Source organism: Canis aureus, chromosome 1, assembly GCF_053574225.1.
Source record: "Canis aureus isolate CA01 chromosome 1, VMU_Caureus_v.1.0, whole genome shotgun sequence".
Taxonomy (NCBI): Eukaryota; Metazoa; Chordata; class Mammalia; order Carnivora; family Canidae; genus Canis; species Canis aureus.
In genome coordinates, this window is record NC_135611.1 from 32,066,256 (window position 1) to 32,083,268 (window position 17,013).

Sequence of the window (17,013 nt, forward strand, 5' to 3'; positions counted from 1 at the left end):
GAGAGTGCAAGCCACCCTGGACTGAAGGTGGGGGAAGATTATTAGGGCACCCTTGGCAAGAAGGTGCCAGCTTTGGCCCCTAAGTCAGATGGAATGAGACCAGGAGAAGTGGAGAGATCCCCTATGGTGGAGAATCACTGCTATGGAGAGTAAATACATATTCTGGAACAGGTACTTGCTGCCTATGATGACTGAACAGTTGTCACTTTGCATCTGTGATCGCTTTTTCAAATAGCAGAAAAGAAAAAAAAATACATATGCAAAGATACACATTTCAACTCTCTTCCTGATTCCAATTCATCCTTGATACCCATGGCAGAAACTTTCCTTTCAAAAGCAGATCTGGAATGTTCCAAAGGCCCAGAGAGTCAAGGCTAATCTTCCTGGATGTTCAGTCCATTCCCAAACCCCCACCCCCACTTGGCTGGGCTGCTGCCAGGGCCAGACTGAGCTGGGTTCCTTGCTGCACCCTGTTCCTCCCCCTCTGAGTTGCCTCTGCTCACACTGCTCCCTCTGCTTAGAGAGCTCTCCTCCCCCCCAGTCTTGCTGTCTTTCCAAGACCCAGGTGGGCTGACCCCTCTTCTGGCTGGACGGGAGATTAGAGCTCTCTGCTCCTGCTGCTTTTTGCTTTTGCTCAGCTTTTGGCTGAGCTCAGCTTTTTACCTTTCCATGGTAAGGCTTGTACTTTAGTTACCTGCCAGCCTCCCCCACCAGGTACAAACACCTCAAAAGCCAGAACTTGTCTTAGTCATCTTTTTGTGAGAGAGCGCTGCAGGCAGTTAGGAGAGCTTTTCAGCACCGGCAAGGTAAGGTCAATGCTGGCTGATACACCTTTTCCTCTCTCTGTAGGGCCCGGTGATTCACAGTATGAAAACAGGAGTTAGTCTTTCAGTGTTCAAACCCCTTGCTACTTTTGAGATTTTGCTGTGGCATCATATTGTGTCCTGTGGTCTCAGCTTCCCAAAAGTATTTACACTTCTGTCCTGTAAGAGTTTAGGCCCTGGAAGCTAGGGGCTGTATTGTGTCTTTCATTTCAAATCCTGTCCATCAGATTATATTTTCCACATTGCCACATTGGCTTTTCCCTTGCAGCCAAAACCAATTCTCAGTGTGTTCAGAGTCGGTGCTGAGTGAGTAAGAAGGGTCCCCTTTGTGCAGGAGGCCCTGGACTGGCATCTTCCAGAGAATTCCAGATTTGTCACCGCTCAGGGATGGCCTTTTGGTTGGTGCCTAGTGAGGGTGGTTGCTCCTGCCAGCCAAGGACCCTGCTGGAGAGCTTGCCAGGTGAAGTGTTTGCTCTTCTTAGGATTTGTACAAATGGATTTTTATATAGTTGAGTGTGGACCAGTAATTCTCCAGAGTCAGAGCACCTATGCCAGATGGGTAGTTTCCCTTAGGCTGGTAGACTGCCTTCCGATAAGATTTGGGCACAAATAAATTGCTTACCCATTATGGACCTTTGGGTACCAGGCATGGAAGAGGGGAGGAGCCTGGGGTACAGCAGAAGGCCTGAGACAGTTGAAGGCCCCAGAGAGAGGTGGAATCAGGGTTCTGACCGATAAAATTCTTAACACACAGGGACCTCGGCTTATGAGATATACTAGTGATCTAATCCATAGTACGAAGGAATGTGGGTTCATTGGAAACTCAGCTGTTTATATCCTGAGCTTAGTGTGGTCTTGCAGGTATATTTCCTAGCAAAGCAATACAACTGAAAGAAAGATAATGTAGATACACGCATCCATAATTATAGCTCTGTTTATTGAGCTCTTTCTAGGTGAGATGCTTTGTGCTTTACATTAGGTGTGTCATTCAGGCCTCACTGCAACCGTAAGAGACAGATATTATTATTTCCACTTTAGAAATAACCAAAATGAGGCGTCAGGATGTTACATAGCTTATTTTACTTGCATACCCAAATTTTATTTTATCTTTTAAAAGATTTTATTTATTTATTCATGAGAGACAGAAAGAGAGACAAGAGCAGAGGGAGAAGTGGGCTCCCTATGGGGAGCCTGATGTCGGAACTCGATCCCAGGACCTCAGGATCATGAGCCAAAGGTGTTCAACCACTGAGCCACCCAGGCGTCCAACATACCCAAATTTTAACTGATGGCTTTTCCAAGTTGTTCTTTTTATTTTCCCAAAGACTGAAAGAAGTGAAGCAGCTCAAGAGTTTTTATTTCCACTGTTGACCAAGGACAAGCCTGTTTAAGAGGTTTGCTGGAGAAAAACATATCAGTTGGGAGGACTGAAACCCTTTGGCAGAGAGGCAGGAGGGTGAACAACAAATATTTTCTCTAAGTAAGAGCTGGCATTTTAGGATGCAATAGATACAAATTAGTTTGGCTCCGTGGTCTACAGTAATTTCCCCAATGTCCATGTCTATCTTAACCCTTCGCTCCTGACAGCTGACTGGTCCTGAAATTCTTGACCCAAACCCAGTAAAGTAAGCTTCTCTCTCCTGCAAGCATGGCATTAAGAGGTAGAGACCATCAGAAGATCTGGATGGGAATAAATACATAACACGGAAGAGTTTTGGGTCCAGCTGCCTGCTCCTGAGACTTCTGATAGCTATGGATCTCTCTGCCTATATGGATGCGTTACCCTTTTGGTATTTAATAAATCCTGAGCTGGGGTTGGAGTACAGTTACAGGCACCCGTATGTCATCTGGGCAAGGCATGTGCAGCTCTGCTGTTTTGATCTTTCTTCTGTCTTGAACTCCACGTCTGCAGGAAGAGAGAGAAATCCATTCCATCTTTGTGGGTTGTGGGGTGGACACAGAAGCCGAGGAGAGTCTCCTAAACTTGTTCATGTTACCATGATACGTGCTAGGCAACCGCCAGCTCCTCCTTCCCTATCTGCTATTATCCTGAGGTTGAAAGGGGTGGGTGGCGAGGCTGAGAGCAATAGATGGCTCCGACCAAAGGTTGCAGGGTGGGGCCCCCTCACTGCTCCCTGCTGGGTGTGAAAGGACAAAGAGGAAGGCCTGTGCGCTTCCGCAGCGAGCCGGGAGCGCGCACACCAGGAGCCGGGTGGGGGGAGGGGAGGGGGGAGGGGAGGGGGGAGGGGGGAGGGGTGCGTGCTCGGAGTCTGCGGCGGCTCATCTTGGGCCTTGGAAACACTGATTAAGCACAGGAGAATGAAGAATCGATGATTAGTGGAACCACCTCGTAAAAATATCTGCTCATAAAAAGTAGGACTCTGAAATGTAGATGGCCTGATAATCTTCAAGTCTGGAAGATAAACTTCTTGAGTTGATCCTCCTTAAAAATGCACTCGAGAACTAGGACGAGATTCAGAATCTGCAGAAAGAGTAGAAATGATCCCCTGGTAAATTAGATAGAGCGATTTCACAAGAGAATGTAAGGACCACTGAGGGAAACAAATAGGACAACACCTGTGATCATGTAATCAAGGGCAATAAATAACAGAGATTTTGGAATGATAAATTATGACAAGTCAAATTGGTGGATTGAAGTAGACTAAAAAGACTAGGAACTGAGTCCAGCCAAGCAGATGTTAAATGTTTAGAATTTAGGAAAGCACTTAGGGTGAGTTCTCAAAACATTTTACTTGCAAAATTAGTTCAGATTGATTTGGATATGAACACGCTGGAGGTCAGACAACAAACATGGGCTCTGGAGAGAGACGAGGCCCCAGCAGAACGGAAGTTCTGAGAGGGAGCAAATGTTTTTTATGTATCTTTTCTCGGTAGGACGTAATTTTTTTCCATAGGAAATACTTTTCAATGTATCTTTTTGATAACTGTAAGGAACTGATTAGTTTTTTTCTTAACTGTGAGGGCATGAAATAAAACAGGAACAAGGATATGCCAGGAAAAAGGGATAAGCACATTAGGTTCTATTTTTGAAAAATAGAACCTGGATCTGTTCCGTGTTCAGGAGAATCATGGAATGCAGTGACGCAATCCTAACCGTCCATTCATTCTGCAGGCACGTGTTCCCTGTCTCCTAGGCTGGGCGCTGTGCTAGTGCTGCCTACTGCCTGGCCGCCGGCCAGCTCAACTGGTGTTGAGGGCACCTCCGGAGGACGGCCTGGAAGGTCTAGGGAGGGACTCCTAGAGCTGGTGGGAATGGACTTGAATCTTAAGTTATAAAAGTAAATACTTAGGTTGTATACTTTTATATATATATATATATACATATATATATATTTTAAAAGATTTTATTTATACGTGAGAGAGAGAGAGAGAGGCAGAGACACAGGCAGACGGAGAAGCAGGCTCCCTGTGGGGAGCCCAATGTGGGATTCAATCCAGGACCCTGGGATCATGACCTGAGCCAAAGGCAGACGTTCAACCACTGTCCCTACTCTTTTATAGTTTAAACTGTTTCTTTTTTTTTTTTTTAATTTTTATTTATTTATGATAGTCACACAGAGAGAGAGGCAGAGACATAGGCAGAGGGAGAAGCAGGCTCCATGCTCCAGGAGCCCGATGTGGGATTCGATCCCGGGTCTCCAGGATCGCGCCCTGGGCCAAAGGCAGGCGCCAAACCGCTGCGCCACCCAGGGATCCCTCTTTTATAGTTTAGAAAGCACCTGCATATACTTATGCTTACATGGTCCTTGTCACGGCTCTGTGGGGTACTGTAACAAGTGTTATTTCACATCACCTCTCTACTATGTTTGACACGATTGGCCTTGTCCTTCTTTGTGACATTGTCTCCTCTCCCAACCTCTGTAGATTTTGCTCTGATAGTTTTCTGTCCATCTCCCTGGATGCTCCTCACGTTCTATCACTGCTCTCCTCCTTTAACCCATCCCTTAGATGTCTGTGTCTCTAAGGGTGCTGTTTCCCGTTCTCATCTCCTTCACTTAATACACTGGTGGTAATGATTTATGACATGCTCAAGAATTGGGAGTGGAGAGTCCTCCCCAGTTGGGGCTGGGGAAAGAAGAAAGACATTGGAGAATTTCAAGAGGATGGTGCATGCAGTTAGAGAAAGCTTCTGGAGGTGACTCTGACAGTCCTTCCTCTTCTTTATTAAGTACCGCTTACCTAGATATGTTGATGATTATAGTCCCAGGCAACCTCTCTGCTGAACTCTGGATTGCCTGTCCAGTTTTCTACACGAAACTTATGCGTGGCTGTTTCATCTGAACCTCATGTTAATGTCCCAAATGAAATCACCTTGTGCCCGTTACCCCCCACCCAGGTCAGGAACATGTTGCATCCTCTCCCCCTCCCCTTCCCCACACAGCCTTGTTTCCTGTGATGTACAGTCAATCTCAATCTCCAAGCCCTTTAAATAATATCTTCTATTTTTAAAAAATATTTTATTTATTTTACACACACACACACATACACACACAGAGAACAAACAGGAGGAGAGGCAGAGGGAGAAGTAGACTCCCTACTGTGCAAGAAGCCTGACTTGGGGCTTGATCCCAAGGCCTCTGAACTGAAGGCAGATGCTTAATCAACTGAACCACACAGAGCCCCTAAATAATATCTTTTAAAAATCCCTAGAATATGCCCATTTCTCTCTGGTCCCATTGCTGCTGCCATAAGCCAGGACACCATCATCTCTCCTAAATCATTGCAACAGATTCCTAACTTGTTTCCATTTTTCCAGTCTTCAGCTCTTGATACACATTCCCCATGTAGCCTTTACAATAACTGTTGTAAAATCAAAATCCAGCTGCATAACTCATGGCCAATAGGTAAAGAGAGAGGATGGCCCATGGTTCTTTGTTGCTGGGCTCCCACTTACTTGCTGGCCTCATCTCTTGCTGTATACACCCTGACTTCCCCTTGAACTCTGTCTGGCCATACTCTGTGCCTTCCCCAGATGTGTGATGATCTCTCTCATCTGCCTACCCTGCCCCCTGCCCTGCTTGGCTAACTGCTCCCATGACTATGCCTTCACATTTCAAATGTCCATCTGGCAAGCTTTTCCCAACCCTCTTCCAGCCATGAGTCTGTTGCCCTCCACTCATTTGCCTCTATAATCCCTTGTGGGAGCAGGTGTCTTACATTGCCCTCCTAGAGTGTAAAAGCTCTTTGAGGAACAAAACAGTTGTTCTACAGGATTTTACACTAGAGCCCGAAATAGAGTGGACACCTAGTTAATGTTTTTTGTATAAACGATGAGTGTGTAATGAATAGCTATAGCTCAGAAGAAGAAATAGAAGTTAACTCACATGTCTTAGTGACAGAGTGAGTCTTCTAATCTAGGATTATTTCCAATGGATCCTATATTTACGGTCATAGAGACCCTATAGATGTACATAAGTTGGAATGGAATCTTTATAGTGTGACACGTTTTACGGGCCTGTTTTCCTATTTTGCCACAGAATGGTAGCACTCAATGACAGCTAGGGAATGAGGAGCCAATGTGGCTGACAGAACAGGTATGATAAAGTGAGAAGTGGCCTGGGAATCGAGGCCCCACTGCCAAGACTGTCCTCTCTTGGCACGTAGCTCCTCTCAGACTCGGCCTCCACTCCACAGAACATGTGGATAGATTAGATGATGTTTCAAGACCTATCTAACTCTATCACTCAGTTGTGCTGCATGTGCCACAGTGCCCATTAAGCTATTTCCTCCTTTAAAAAGCTCAGTAAGTGGGGGCACAAGGGTGGCTCAGTGGCTGAGCGTCTCTGCCTTTGACTCAGGTCGTGATCCCGGGATCCTGGGATCAAGTCCCACATCAGCCTCCCCACAGGGAGTCTGCTTCTCCCCCTGCCTATGTCTTTACCTCTCACTGTGTGTCTCTCATGAATAAATAAATAAAATATTTAAATAATAATAATAATAACAAGCTCAGTGAGTAACTGGTCAACATGCTGAAAGGTATGATGTGTCCTGAAGCACAACACAAAGATCTCTTGACATGGGTATCCTGGACGGCACACGACTGAGCTGGTGTCAGATGCAAATGTCTTCCCCTGATAGTAGATGGACCCAGTTTGAAAGGTGGGAAGTTGTACTGGAGTCTCACACAGCAGCCTATCCTGAGGGTCTGTCCTGTAGTCTATCCCTGGATGTCTACAGGAAATTCCTCACCCCACATCTTCTAGTGAGGAAAGCACGCCTGGGCGGGGCGGAAGGGGGGGGGGCGGGGATGTGTCCAGTCCTATAGAGGAGTCCCCTACCCTCTCTACCACCAGCTGCAGCTGACTGGATGATGGTGGCATGTGTCACAATCACAGCCAAATTTAAGGCTCGTTAAAAAAGCTCTTGGCATGACGTCATGCAAAAAACATGAGCGGCAATCAGGCCCTTGAACTGGGAAATACTGAAAGAATGGGGCGACTAGCCCTATTCATTCTGGTGGTGGAAACAGGAGCTGAAAAGGACACGAGAAAGAAGCCCCGAAGTCACGTCGGAATGGGGAGGTGTCAGGTGCACCTAGAGTTAGAAGGGAGCAGAAACTGGAGTTTGCAAAAACTGAGAGGTTTTACTCACACGTATGAATTGCTGAGGGATGAGGTAAGTGGTCTGGGGTAAAGAACAAGCAAGTCAGAAAGATGAGAATAGAGTGGACAAGGAGAGAAAGACCACAGGGGTCAAACCCACATATTCCTGCTGCTGGGATCTGGATGTCGGTCTGGGACCTGCACAGTCTTTTGGTCCAATTCTATGCTCAGAAAGTTCTGGCCCTACTGTGCTTCCTGTTCTTACTTCTGTGAGGTTCTTTCTCTAGGGTGTATCCTTACAACAACCATTCCTTCCTCATCTCTTTTTGGGACCTAGAGGAACCCGACTCATTGCTCTGGCCATTGATAGGTGTTCGGGTGTCTGAGTATCCAGGCCACTCTTTCTCCATACTCCTGTAACATTGACATTTGCACAGCACGGCTCCTTTACCAGGCAGCGACCCAGTTCCCCCTGCACTGGTACTGAAGGAAATATTGAAATTAGAGTTCTACGATTTGGGGCTTATGGATTCCAAGGAAACTCCGGATGTCTTCAAGGAGGTCTAGAAATCCTCTGAAATGGTATGCAGTGGGTGTGTGTGCGCGCGCATGCTCACTCACCAGAGAGAGGGAGAGAGAAAAGAGTTTCTATAACTTTAATCAGACTCTTAGAGTGATCCATAACGAGTTAAGAGCCTACAAGATCACTCATTTATCACTAGACTAGCTGGGTTGCCAAGAGTTCAGTCTCTAGAATCAGAACAGTGACTGAAATCCCAGCTGTACCGCTTACAACCGGAGTAGCCTTGAATATGTCTTCTCCCCTATATCTTATGTTATTCATGCATGAAATGGGTCTAATACCAATAGCACTTACATATAGGAGTGTTAGGAGGATTAAAAGAGATAACAGACATAATGTGCTTAGCACAGCTCCTGGCATATAACATTCTTAGTGGTGGTGTATATTACATTTTTTATTATATTTAATAAATAAAATTGTGATCGTTGCTCCATTGTCATGTGTTTTCAAGCCCTGAATATTTATGTCTTATTACTGAGGGGTTTTTTTGGTCAGAGAACCAGGAGACCAGAGGAAAGGACCAATAAACAAATACAATTTTTCAAAAATAGAATTTTTATTCTCTAGTGAAGCATAGCAGGAAATGCTTCTAAGTGGGTGCTTGTAGTTTATACAATGTATAAATAAGTGTATAAAATACTGATGAGGCAAATGTATCTATTTTATACTGATGAGCATAATTTTGTATATCATCATAATCATTAATAAAAATGAGATGAATTTAAAGTCAGCTGCTTATAGGTTAGAAAAATATTGAAATGACTGGAGTTTCACTTAAACTGAAGAATTGTTACCACTTGCCATACACACATTTAATACCTACTGGTTCACTGTAGGGGAATAACTAAGAAACCAAATGTGCCGATTAGAGTTTATAGGAATGTTTCAATACAGCTGTTTTTCCTTCTTATATTTCTTTAATGCCTGGGAAAAATCCATGATTAGGCACATTTTTGGCATTACTAATTAACTTGTGTGGGACAACATGTGATCCACAGTAGTTTAGACCTCTGACTAGTGATTTTAGAATAAAAGCAGATACAGTCAAATACATCTTACAGAAACTGTTAGGATAGATCTCATTGTGACGCTGTGTCCAAATGGGAGAGAGATGACACCATTTTCTCAATTGACTTCAACTAAATACCCAACTGTGGAATCAGAGTTCCCAGGAATCTGCCTGGACTCTCAGAAGCGGCGGAAAGGACCATGGTGCAAGAGTGAGCCTGCAATCGGCTGGGGCGATCCAGCTGGTTCTAACAGGTAACTCCAGATGAGGGCTTCTCCGTGGTGGAGAAAGTAAGTCCTCAGAATTCCTGATGGGAGGCCCTTGACTTTTAATTTGACAGGTGGTTAGTCAGGTGTATGTGAATAATCATTATACGGGAAACAACCCCAGCAAAACAAAACCCAACCCAACTCATGAATGTGAAAAATGTCATGTTTCCAAAATAATGATGTCCAGCCTGCCTTTTGGAAAGGGAAGAGGCACAGCAATGGTCTTTACCAATGCAGCATAATGTTCTTATTCTACCAAGTGGAAAAAATAAAAGTAGAGAATTTTCTGGCCCTCATCCAGTAGCTCTACCTCTATCGATTAGGTCTGTGACCTGCAATTGCTTTAGCCCACATAGATATTTGGCTGGACTTCATGTTTGGTTAGGACAAATGTCCTGCTACTTGCAGATTGTGTTGGTAGTAGGAGTCATGACAGTGATGATGATAGTGGTGATGATGGCGATGACGCTTTTAGTCGGGTGCTCTTTTTGATGCATATTTGTACATAATTTCTAATCTCGAGGTCTCAGTTACAGTCTGGTAGGGGGCTTCTGTGGGGGCCGTCTTACCTCTGAGAGAATGCTCCTCTGTCACTTGCCTGCACCTGCCCTGGGCCATGCCAGGTTTAGGGCCAGTGACCAGCAATTCATTTAGGTGTAAGGCTGTTGCACCGCAGCTATCTGTTCAAACATGTTGAGAACTGATTCTGACCCTTATCCTGATCCTCCTTTAAGGCGTACTCGTGTAGGACACAGTATCGGCTCAGGGTCTCTCCCATGAGAATAACTAGTTAGGTACTCTCTCACTGTTTGGCTGCTGCTTTTTTGTAAGGAATGCGTGACTGGTTTTTTCATACAAAAATCAACTTCCTCCTTGTCCCCCCGATTCTGTTTTGTTTAGTTTTTTTTTTTTTTTTCTTTCTTTTAGAGAGGGACAGAGATAATGAAGGCATTTGGAAAATTCTTTAATATTGCTACAAGTTTCTTCCTTATCCCTGATTTGCTTCCCGTAGTATCAGGTACCCATGATTTCAGTGACTTGTGGTCAACCTCCGTCCAGAAGCAGGTGATCCTCCTTCTGACACATTGTCAGACAGTCAGGAGGAGCCTAACACTATCTCAGGTGCCTACACCATTCACCTCACTTCATCTCACCACATAGGCATTTTATCATTTCTCCTCATCACAAGAAGGGTAAAAAGAGTACAATAAAATATTCAGAGAGAGAGAGACCATAGTCACATAACTTTTATTATAGTGTATTGTTATAATTGTTCTGTTTTAATATTGTTGTTAATCTCTCACTGTGCCTAATTTATAAATAAAACTTTAACATAGGAATGTATGTACAGGAAAAAACATAGTATACATAGGGTTATTTCAGGCATCCACTGCAGATCTTGGAAGGTATCTCTTGCAGATAAGGGGGTGGGGGGGGACTGTAGTTGGTTTTTCTGCAACAGGAGACATGAACATTAGTATAATTACAAATGGTTCCCAATTTAAATACTTTATTTCTATTCCTTTTCTATAAGGATCTCCCATTGCACTGACTTTTTCATTCCTAAATTTAGGCATGAGAATGAGATCTCTAAGTGATTCTTCTAGAAATTCCAGGGCCTCCAGATTGGGTCCCAAGCCAAGGATTAAATTGAATTTAGAATTGTTGTTTAGAATTTAGTTGTTTCTATGAACCCATTCTAGGGAGGGACGTAGAGAGGTCTATGGTATGGCTTTGTCTAACCACTAAACCAGAATATCATCTCCCATAGCCCCTTTCCCTGCATGGCTCCAGGTTACTACTGAGCACAAGATACATGTAAAGAAAGGCATAAGTGAAGCAAACAGCCTTTGTTTACACACTGACCGTGGGTGTGGAACTCCAGGCACCATGGCAGGTCTTTCATGTGTATGTTGACCTGCTTGCTCACGTTGCGGACCACCCAAGGACACAGTTCCTCCAGCCAGAGCCCCTAACCACGTGTACATGCACCTGTGTGGTAAATTGCCCTGGCTTTACCATGCAAATCACCTCATCACTGACGCTGATGGCAATGAAAGACAGATGTGCATTCCAGTTTGTCCTCATAGGTTCCAGTTTATCATCTCAGGTTCTAATTTGTCCTTTCTTTCCCGGGCTTCACATTGTGTCCTCCTTCCTGACTGCTGTCCCAGGCCCATGGCAACCTCATGGCCAATACCGCCACAGAAGCAAATTGTGTACACTTGCTTTTCCAGCACCTTCCGTACTTGTATAAAGTTTAACCCCAATCATAAATCTCTGTTCTACATCATTCATGGTAGTTTTTTTTCTCAAAATGAACTTTGACTGATCCACTATCCTTACCCTAAACAAATATGAGCATCCCTTTTCAAACAGTGGCTCTGGAGTTCATATGTTCTTCATACTGTCTTGGGGAACACCAACCCCAGTTGGGAGAAGGCAAGAAGATCTTTTAGTGAAATCCATCTGGTATGTTAGCTGAACTTGTACTCTTGATTTTGTTTTATGTAACTCAAGAATTACACTACCCATGGGAGGGAAGTAGCTAAGGTTTACAAGGTAAAAATAGACAGTCTATTGCCATCAGAGAGCCTGATGGTATAGGTCAAGCATATATACCCAAGGCACAGATATGGAAAATACTTAAATACCTGGGGATGTAAGAGAAGTGCAGAGAACACGAAGGCAGGGTAAAGTCAACGAAGGTAGGCACGAGTTCTGTGTACAACAAATGTTTGTTGAATGAATGTATGAGAGGTGTTTTGACATTTTCAGAAAAAGATTTGATTTATTTATTTGAGAGAGAGGGAGAGGGAGCACAAGTGGGGGGTGGGGGAGGATTGAGGGAGAGGGACAAGCAGACTTCCCATAAACTGGTTCTGAGTGGGACATGAGCTGTTTTGGAAATCAGTCTAATGAACCATTGCTAACACAGCATGTAGCCAAGGTGAGCCCTAAAAAGTAAGAGCTGTTGCTAAGGGAACCACAAGAGAGCTGTTTAGGGTATAAACTTTGCTATCGTATTTAAATTTCTTGCTGCAGGCCTTGCTCACTGGACTTGGAAGTTCAAACAGCTCCCATCCAGAAAGGACCATCTTGGGGGCGACAAATAGGGCGCAGTGGAGGGGTCACAGTCATAAGAGCCAGTGAGGGCTGCTGGAGAGCAGGAAAGGGGTGGCTCCTGCCCTGACCACGAAGAGCACTTTCTGGACTCAGGGATCTGCAAGTTTGAGTGAGAATTAGCTTATGATTGCAAAAGATCATCCCTGTGCAGCTGCCAAGATTGCTACCTACCAGGGGGCAAGTGTTTTGTAAGTTTGCTGGACACACCTATGTGTATTTAAGCACAGCAATACAATGAAAATGAAACCTTACATCCAACTCCAATCCATTCAGCTGATAAAAATGGAGCTGCTTTGGTTGAGTTTTGACTGTGGTGACTGAGCATTTCTCTTGCTTGGCCTTCACCCCACCCTTACTCCTACCTCTAGCTTTTTCCTCCTGCTGTCCCTGAGGCGCATGTGGTCATAAGAAAAATAGCTTGAGGGGCACGGGTGGCTCAGGGGTTGAGCATCTGCCTTTGGCTCGGGTCATGATCCTGGGGTCCTGGGATCGAGTCCCTCATCTGCTCCCCAAAGGGAGCCTGCTTCTTCCTCTGCCTCTCTGTGTCCCTCATGAATAAATAAATTTAAAATATATATATATATTTATTTATTTATTTTTAATTTTTATTTATTTATGATAGTCACACACAGAGAGAGAGAGAGAGAGACAGAGACAGAGACAGAGACATAGGCAGAGGGAGAAGCAGGCTCCATGCACCGGGAGCCCGACGTGGGATTCGATCCCGGGTCTCCAGGATCGCGCCCTGGGCCAAAGGCAGGCGCCAAACCGCTGCGCCACCCAGGGATCCCAAAAATATATATTTAAAAAAAGAAAGAGGGCAGCTCCGGTGGCGCAGCGGTTTGGTGCCGCCTGCAGCCCAGGGTGTGATCCTGGAGATCTGGGATCGAGACCCATGTAGGATCCTGCTTCTCCCTCTGCCTGTGTCTCTGCCTCTCATTCTCTGTGTCTCTCATGAATAAATAAATAAAATCTTTAAAAAATAAAAATAAAATTAAAAAAGAAAGAAAAATACCTTGAAAAAATGCTAGTTTAGAACCTCTTTTAGTTCATACTTAGTCTTGAGATTTGAGGTTTTAATGTTTGAGTCAGATATTTTGCATCTCTTTTATTCTCCTTAAACTCTTTGTAATAATAATGATACTATGATAGCAAATTCTCTAATTGTAAAGTCACAGTGCCTACAATGTGCCAGGCCCTGTTCTAAGCATATATCAGCTCCTTTCATCTTCCCCACAACCCTATGAGGAAGATATTACCATCATCCGTCGGTTCTCAAACAGATTTTTCTCTCACATTTAGGCATTTGTGAAACTGGACCATGTCTTACTCTTAAAGGCATGTCATAGTTTAATTGGCAGCATTTAAAAATTTCTTAACGGGGATTCCTGGGTGGCGCAGCGGTTTAGCGCCTGCCTTTGGCCCAGGGCGCGATCCTGGAGACCCGGGATCGAATCCCACGTCGGGCTCCCGGTGCATGGAGCCTGCTTCTCCCTCTGCCTGTGTCTCTGCCTCTCTCTCTCTCTGTATGTGACTATCATAAATAAATAAAAATTAAAAAAAAAAAATAAAAATAAAAATTTCTTAACGGAACATAAAATAATAGTGTGTTTTACAATGGATGATGGCATAGGTTCCATGAAATACAATATTACTTTCCTCATTTTCCCAATGAAGAACTGAGGCACAGAGAGGTCAGGTGACTTGCCCTATATCACAAAACTCGGCAGTCTGCCTCAGGAGTCCCTGCTCTCAGCTACCTTGTGCCCATACTGGCATTCCTCTGTCCCTCCCTGCACTGCCACTGAGGGGTGCATCCTTCGCCTTGAGGTCCCACCATTGCTGAGTTTCACCTGTTGGGTTGAGGGCCTCTTCTAGGAGCATTCCAGGACATGTCCTATGACCCTGACAGGGGAAAAACATGGAGATTTTTCATTCAGCCAATCACATTCTGCTTGGGATGTACTTATTATATTGCTTTGGCAAAGGAAAGGCAGTTCCAAGACAGACTTTTGGAGATGAAGCACAAAGCAAGCTTTGATAAGAGAAACAACTGGAAGTGTAAGTGGTGTGCTAGAACTGGTTCCACCTGGCTTGAAAGAGTTCTTACCAGCTGGTTTTAAGTCATTGGTAGCTTGAAATTGACCACAGTGGTAGTCTTTACATCACGGAAATGGTCAAACATTGTGAATCAAGGCTTTTTGTATATTCGTCCTTTTCAGAGAGCCAGTTTATGAGTACGTCCCTAGGTAGATGCTAACTTATTAGAAGCCTTCAGAAAGCTCTCATTAGTTAAAACACAACAGTAGGAGGGGCTCAGGTGGGGCGAGTATAAGAAAAGGATGAGATATTCTGAAGTTTTCAAAATAGCCTCAATGTCAAATAATTCTATTACTATTAGAGTTATCGTGTGTGTGTTTTAATATAACCTCTGTTATGTTATGATCTTAACCTTTAAAGGGTAGGAGACCAATGACACAAATACTGTCCATCTGAAGAGCTATAGAAAAGGAAAAGGAGAGGAGAGAGCACTGCTCGCTTTTCATTTTGCCCTCCTTGTTAAGAGGTTAGTGAACTACTTGCCAAGGGAAGTAGGTGGCCAGTGGGGCTTCCAAGATCATCCCAGAAGCATTGCCCGGAAACAATAACTATTAGATTCTAGAACACAGTGCTCAACCGGTAGGGGGGTGAATCCATAAAGGTTATTGTTGAAGGAAGCAATTTTGTAAGAGTTCTGATGCAGTCACATTTCTTCCATGTGGGTTCTTGTGTTTTTCTTTTTCTCCTTGGTGATTCCCAGTAAAACTCACAAAACAAAAATAGCTATGGGATTATCATTAGGAGGAGGAAAGAAGTGAGGCGCTGTGTGCCTTGGCCTGAAAAGAGAAAACTCTAGAGAATAGATTGTAGCAGGGTTAAAAAGAAACCCCAAGCTGGCCAAGACCTCAAGTATTTGGCCAAGAGGAAAGGAAGATCATAGGAGGTGGCTGGGGTCTGGGGAGAAGCTCTTGGGCCACGAGTGAGGGTACAGAGCTTGAGTCCCCAAACAGGGTCTCTCTGGTCATCTTGGGGCCAGAGAAGATGCAGGACATTGGTGCGGGGAGGGAACAAGAAGAGACAATGACTGTCAAGGAAGACTGGAGGGGGAGGTGAGCATTATGGCTGTTATACATGTTGCAAAAGATCTGCTCATTTCTCAGTTCCGAATTGGGCTATTTTAGGGAAAAAATCCCAACAAAACCCTTTTGTGAGTCTCCATTTAGAGCTTCCAGTGACTGAGCTTGGGCAAGGTACCTTCATGGATCGATCATAGGATGGAGATTTTAGCAATTGGGTTCTGGTGAGCTCAGACGGAGAGGATGGGCTTCATGAGTGTATGACATAAAGGCTGGATAGCAACTTCTAAAATGACCTTCCTTGTATTTTCCCCCACTCACCAAAAAGGGCTGTTCACAATCTATTAACAAATTTGGCTCTCATTAATAATTCTTTGAACTGCAGAGCAATCCTAGTTGATTGAAAATCATTATCAGCCTCTCTAAATGATTAAACAGCATGTTTGGATTTTCACTTATATCATCATTTTGATTGAGTGATGTGTATGTGTGTGGGACTGTGTATTAACAAGGTATCTCTTCAAAGTAATAATAAATACCCGGTGAGACTTGCATATTGCTCTGCATAAGAGGAAAAAGAAGTCTAGGGTAGGTGAGCAAAACAACAAAATTAGGACCTAAAATAAATTATGAGAGACCGACTGGGGCAGAGAGAAAGTTTCATGGGAGCAAGTGATAAACGCATAGAAAAATACGACGTTCTGAGCGTAGCATCAGAAGATTGAAAATTCTGGTCAGCGTCAACAAACAAGCAGTGTAATTAATCTGGAACAGAAAGAATACCACAGATGTTTAAAATTATTTTTTTTTCTACTGACTCAGTCTCCTGCATATTTACAAATTGAAGGTTGCAGATTAATAACCCCTGAGATTCGTGCCCAGTGGGCCCCACTCCAGGTTTGTGTTTGCACTCAATGACATCCTTTTGGATTCAAACTATTTCCCCTCATCAGAATATAAGAAAAAATTAAAGGCAAACCTGCTTTGTCTCACACGGGTCTCCCAAGTGTATTCTGTTGAGGATTCACTCAGCAAGAATAACAAACAAAAACTCCCAGCAGAAAGTGCAGCATCTCACCGAGGTGGTACAGGCTGCTGTTTCCTACTCATGTAACTCAGTTCGCTGCAGCCTCATTCCTAACACAATAATACTAACTCGCTTCCACCTGGTTCATTTGAATTCTGATTTTGCTGCATGTCTCCATCTGGATTAGCTCAACAGACTTTAAATGCGAGAGAACAGATTATGCAAACATGGAAGTTCACAACACTCTGAGAACATTTCATTTCACAACCCTAAGGAGCAGGCAAATATTTCATGGCGAGGTAAACTAAGTCACCAAGCTGTTTCGCTGGTGGTTTCAGGTCTCCTGGCAAGTTGGAGGCAAAACAAACACTAGCATCTAGGCCAGAATTGGAAATTCTGCAGGATGGTGTTATAGCACTGCCCTCTTGCAGGTTGTTTTCTTTTATCCTTTTTCTTTTTAAGTAGGCTCCTGACCCAGTGTGGAGCCCAATGTGGG

At 44.1% G+C, this 17,013-nt stretch overlaps 1 protein-coding gene and 1 long non-coding RNA gene across 3 annotated transcripts in view; one reads left to right on the plus strand and one right to left on the minus strand.

The window, feature by feature from the left end:
• LOC144312413 (uncharacterized) overlaps positions 1-17,013 on the plus strand; it is a 128,918-nt gene that overhangs the window by 14,665 nt on the left and 97,240 nt on the right. The window lies entirely within an intron of this gene.
• Positions 10,480-17,013, minus strand: part of LOC144312436 (uncharacterized) — a 34,956-nt gene continuing 28,422 nt past the window's right edge. The window contains exons 3-4 of the long non-coding RNA XR_013377914.1: positions 14,135-16,255; positions 10,480-11,969 (exon numbers count right to left, since the gene is read on the minus strand). This is a non-coding gene — a long non-coding RNA (uncharacterized LOC144312436). The remainder of the gene's footprint in view (positions 11,970-14,134; positions 16,256-17,013) is intronic.